This window comes from Mauremys mutica, chromosome 9 (assembly GCF_020497125.1).
Source record: "Mauremys mutica isolate MM-2020 ecotype Southern chromosome 9, ASM2049712v1, whole genome shotgun sequence".
Lineage (NCBI taxonomy): Eukaryota > Metazoa > Chordata > Testudines > Geoemydidae > Mauremys > Mauremys mutica.
The window spans coordinates 46,819,416-46,825,415 of NC_059080.1; positions in this window are offsets into that span (position 1 = coordinate 46,819,416).

Here is a 6,000-nt window from a genome sequence, read left to right on the forward strand (position 1 = left end):
CTAGCCCATTAACCATATCATAGCATTAGTATGACCAGCAATCTCTGGAGACAAACCATATGGGGATTATGGGGGACTGCTGCAGGTCAGAACAGAGGGCTGCTCACAGAGCTGGTGCTGGCGTGGGAAGCTGGAGGTAGCAGAGTGCACTAACAGGGACAGGAATACAGGTCAGGATTGAGGTGAGCTGTGTGAGAGCCCAGGAATAGCGTAACAGAGACCAGAAATGAGAGAATAATTCATAAGGAATAATTTATTCAAGCAATGTCACCTCTTTTTGTGTCACCAGGATGCCTGTGAGCACATCACAATGTCCTCAGATGTCTCTGGTATTTGAAATTAGTCAATGACATTTTTGCTAATTTCATTGACTTGCCATTTGATGGTCAATATCTGAAATGTTCACTGTCTTGCTTAGTTGTGACTGGCCACAGAAATCAAGTGATGTTGTTCTTATCTTGTCCCTGGATTAGAGGTGTAGATTTTATAGGGCTTGAACCAGCACCGACTGAAATCAAGGGGAATTTTCCCATTGACTTCAATCAGATTTCTGATACAAATACTTGCTGAAGCTTTGCTAGAGTAAGTGAAAAGGCATCGATGCTACTAACTCTTGATCAGAGGTGTTTACATAACAAAATAGGGTGTGCAAACATAGATGACAGACATCTACATTTCAATCTGTATGAATGCTAATGAGCATTTCTTTTGTGTTCTTCCCTAGGCCCTAGCAGGGAGGCTGCTACTCATGAGTATAAAACTGCATGGGTTCCAAAGACTTGAATAGTGAGAGAGTATGGGAGGCTGCAGGCCATGAATGAGATGCATCAGTAGGGCTGAGTGTGGGGAGCCCAGAGCTGGGATAGCAGGGGGGCTGCAGGCTTGGACTCAGGTGCATTGGTGAGCTGTGTGGGGAGCCCAGACCTGGAATAGTGTGTTGGGGGCAGGGGATGTGCATCAACAGCTATTTAGGATGCATGCACAGTGCTTGCCTCCAGCCAGACTAATTCTCTCTCACTTTTATAAATGCATACTTTATAAAGAAGTACAAAAATTAAAAGTCCCAAAACTTTCTCTGGTGCCCAGTGTTGGGGATTCTTTGACAGCTATTTGGGACATCATGTGCTGGTTGGAAAAATTTTGTTGAAATATTTTTTTTGTCAAAAAAATGCTGGTTTTATTGAAATCGATACACTTACAAAAACATTGATTTTGATTAAAATTTGTTTTAAAATATTAAATGAAGCATTTCAATAATGTCAAAAGTGCCGGTCACAGGTCTGCTACTCACCCCTCAGCAGTGCCTCCTCATGGCTTATCTGGGATATTAACTCACCCCTGTCTGTGCCCCATCTGGTGGTCACTCAGCCTGTCGCCACAGACACTCACACTGCGCTTGTCCCTCTCTCGCTTGTCAGGAGCTGCAGTGCATTTCTTTGTGGCTTAGCCCTGCGCCCAAACCACCACTGTCCCCGCTTCCAGGCTATTATCAGAGTCTCCTTCCTCAATCTCCATCTCCAAGGTGCTGACTACGCCACTCCCACAGTGGCTGGTAGGGGAACCCAGGCATACCCTCTACACTGGGCTCCGATTCGGGGCCCTCAAACCAGCAGTTCAGGTCTATCCCTCTCAGCCTTTACTGCTCCTTCCCTGGACTGCACCTGACCCTGCCCTTCTCAGGCTCCTATTGTCTCCCAGCAGCTCTAGTCTCAACTCCTAGGCTTTATAGAAGCTCCACCTGTTCCTGCCAAGGTGAACTTCCTTCTTAACCAGTCTCATTGCCCCTTAGCTCCCAGCAGGTGCAGCCTAAGGTGAATTGGCCTTTCTTGCCACTTTAACCCCATCCATGCTGGTGTAGGAGGAATGCCCCATCACAATGTCATTTTGACATTTTCAGAAAAAAAGTTTCAATTTTTCATTTGGAAACAATTTTTCAAACTGAAATTCATTCTTTATATTAAAACATTTAAATAAATATTTTAAAAGGTCAGAATTGCAGCAACATTTTGATTTATTCAAAATAAAATATTGTATTGACCTGAGAGAATTTTTTTCAGAATTACATTTAGCAGGAAATTTCAGGTTTTTTTGTTTTTGGTTTCATTCTGTTTCAGAATGGCAAAAAATTAAAAAAGCATGGTGTTTCCCACAAAATGGAAAATCTTGTTCCTGCCCAGCTCATATATTGTAAGCCACCTTTATTGGGCTGAACACCAAGAATAGAAATGGTTTATAGTGTGTGTGTGTGTACGTCATTCTTTTGCTCTAAAAAACTGCAGAATGAAACAGTCTAGACAACATTAGGTCAGTGCCTGTGTACGGGGAGATTTTGGCAAACCAGTAAAGTGCCTGAAACCACTATGGCTTATTGCTAAAAGCAGCCAAGTCAGCAGGCCATAAAGTGGCCATGTAGAGAGCTCAGCTTATCCAAGGCAGAAGGGAGCGGGGGTTGGGTGCCAAAGAAAGGGTAGCTTAACCCCGTGTCCTTCCTGATAAGAATTGTGTTGAAGCTGCTGATACATTCATTTTAGAAGAGCAGGATGTGCCTCAGGAATGTCTATTGGGGCCTCAAGGCTGCAAACTCTGGAAAAACCCACACCTGGTTAATCAATAATTGGAACCTCTTGCTCGAACATTGAAACTGCTAGCTTAACAAGTTTTCTTTAAGGGACATGTCATTGTGTTACTAATGTATAAAATAAGGGGGAAGAGTTGGGGGGGGGGGGCAAGGACTCTTCAGGACTGGACTCTCCCTCTGGATGCATCTTGTGTTCCCCACCAGCAGAGAGCCACACTCAGCTTTGGAAATTATCGAGGGTTGGGGTTGTTTTATTAACCTGTTGCAGACGTGTGTAAGTGCTTGAGACTAAGTAAAGTTTAGCTTTAAGTGAAAGCACTCTTGTGTTGTCCTGTTTGTGCGAGCCATCTATCGGTCGGACGGCCGTGTCTCCCCTGATTTATTTCCTGACACCTCCTTGCACAGAGTAAAAGTTACCGAGAGCTTTGGGTTGAAAGAACCCCGGGTAACACCTATTGCTGGAAACTGGGCTAGCTGCACAAATCCTTTTTTATATTTGCTGGATCACTCTTGGTCAGAAAATTGTTTTCTTTTCCAGGGAAAATTTCAGCTTTTCTTTGAATAAGGAAAAGCTGACAATTGTTTTTCCAAAAACAAAAAATGAAAGCATTTTAAGTGGAAACTGCCAAAAAATTGAAAATATTTAGCTGAAGTCTGAAGAAAAACTTAGTTTCCTGGTTTGTGGTTTTCCAACAACAATTGAGCCTTCTTGAGGAATGCAGACATTATCTGTCAATGTTTCCTTTTGGACAAAACCCCAATTTTCCACTGAAAAAAAAAATTGATGGAAAATTTCTGATCAGCCCTGCTCTCCATAAAAATTGAGCACGCTCTCAGCTTTGGCTAAAGTTCTGGGCTAATGGGATGGGGAAATTTTTATCTTTTCCATTCCAATTTGCCCATCTTTACAACTAGAGATGGCTCCTAGCCCTCCAGCATCCAGACACTCCTGAATTTAGGGCCATGCTTCTGAACTGGAACTCTGATGTCAGTTTCATTAAAGGGCCTGATCTTTAGATTGGGATGCATCAAAACCTATAATCCGACACCCTTCAAAGGTTGGTGGGTTTTTAAATCTAGAACTGGTCTTTGCAGAGTTCTGCAATGGGATTCCTTCCTGTGATATATCGCTTTCTTACAATAATGGAAATAAATGATTGTCCAAGCAGAATGAAACTACTGGCATTGATTTGGATTCTTAGCTGGTGTAAATTGGCATAGATTCACTGAAGTCAATCTCCCCCACTGCAGCCAAAAGAGCTACTCTGACTTACATCTGCTGAGAATCTGGCCAACTCTCCTTGGTGGAGGGGTGAAAACGAGCCCAGATCAGCTGGAGCAGCCTGTGCAAAGGCTATCCTCATCCCTCCCTGAGCCTGGGGTGCAGCCCCTCCCCCGCAGCACTCTTCTTTCCTCTCCTCTCCCTGGGAGGAGAATGGTGCTGTGTGAACTCCCTGCTTCCTCAGGAGGGGTAATTGTAGCAGCACATACAGCATATGGCCAGGCAGGGATACCTGCTGGTGCACCAGCTGTGAGCTGGGTGCTGTGGATCAAGCACACATTAAAAGGCTTCATCTCCCTGTCTGTCTCTATCACTAGCTGTTGCTCACCCTCTGCTGAGGCAGTTATTCAAATGACAGTTCTTAAAGAGGCCAGTTAGTAGCTGTCTGGATGCCTGGGGGGAGAAATAGCCCAGGCTTTCAGGCTAAGCTCCTCTTCTCAAGTTCTCTCTTCCCCTACTCGCCTTCTCTCCCTTTCTTCTCATCCTCCCCCCTCCCTCTCCTCCTCTTTCCCCACTGCTGTGCCTTCTGTCCCCCTTCTTTTGATCTGTGTGTGTTTTACCAGCATGGGCAGGCCTGGCCAGTACAAGAGGCTCCCCGGTTCATGTGGTTCAACCAGGGTCCCTGCCCCCTGGAGAATAAGTTGCTCCCCACTTCTCTCCAGATACTTCTCATCAAGGAAGCATAGCTCTGTCAGAGGAACCGCTCACTGCTGCAGCTTCTGAGAGTGCTCATATCCCCAATGCTCCTCACCAGCAAGGGTTTACCCCAGACTGGGCTAGGGCTTAAGGTGCAAGACAAGGACTTATGAAATGTGAGTTCAGTTCCTGGCTCAGCTGCAACTCTCTGGGGTACCTTGGGTAAGTCAAAGAATTTCTCTGTCTAAATTTCCCATCTGTAATATAGGGCTAATGATCCATCCTTTGTCTGGTGTGGGAGCCCTCCAGAGCAGGGACTGTCTCACTATGGCCTGGTCTACAGTACAATTTTAGGTTGAATTTAGCAGTGTTACCTCAATTTAAGCCTGGACCTGTCCACACAACGAAGCCCTTTTTTTTTTACTTAAAGGGATCTTTAAATCGATTTCTTTACTCCACCTCCGATGAGGGGATTAGCGCTGAAATCGGTCTTGCCGGGTCGAATTTGGGGTAGTGTGGATGCAATTCGATGGTATTAGCCTCCAGGAGCTATCCCAGAGTGCTCCATTGTGACCACTCTGGACAGCGCTCTCAACTCAGGCCTGGTCTACACTACACGTTTAAACCGATTTTAGCAGCGTTAAACCAATTTAACGCTGCACTTGTCCACACAACGAGGCCTTTTATATCGATATAAAGGGCTCTTTAAACTGGTTTCTGTACTCTTCCCCGACAAGAGGAGTAGCGCTGAAATCGGTATTACCATATCGGATTAGGGTTAGTGTGGCCGCAAATCGACGGTATTGGCCTCCGGGCGGTATCCCACAGTGCACCATTGTGACTGCTCTGGACAGCAATCTGTACTCGGATGCACTGGCCAGGTAGACAGGAAAAGCCCCGCGAACTTTTGAATTTCATTTCCTGTTTGCCCAGCGTGGAGCTCTGATCAGCACAGGTGGCGATGCAGTCCCAAATCCAAAAAGAGCTCCAGCATGGACTGTACGGGAGATACTGGATCTGATCGCTGTATGGGGAGGCAAATCTGTTCTATCACAGCTCCGTTACAGAAGACGAAATGACAAAGCATTTGAAAAAATCTCCAGAGGCCACAGCAGGGACTCAGCACAGTGCTGCGTGACAAGCGTAATGGAAAGCCAAAGAATCAAATGGACACTCATGGAGGGAGGGAGGGGGTACTGAGGACTCCAGCTATCCCACAGTCCCCGCAGTCTCTGAAAAGCATTTGCATTCTTGGCTGGGCTCCAAATGCCTGAAGGGTCAAAAACATTTTCCCGGGTGTTTCAGGGTGTATGTCGTCAATTTACACCCTTCACCCCTCCCCCCCCGAAAGAAAAGGGAAAAAAATTGTTTCTCGCCTTTTTTCAATGTCACCCTATGTCTACTGCATGCTGCTGGTAGACAGGGTGCTGGAGAGCTAAACAGCAGCATCCTCTCCCTGGTGGCAGACAGTACAGTACAGTACAGTAGGACTGGTATCCATTCT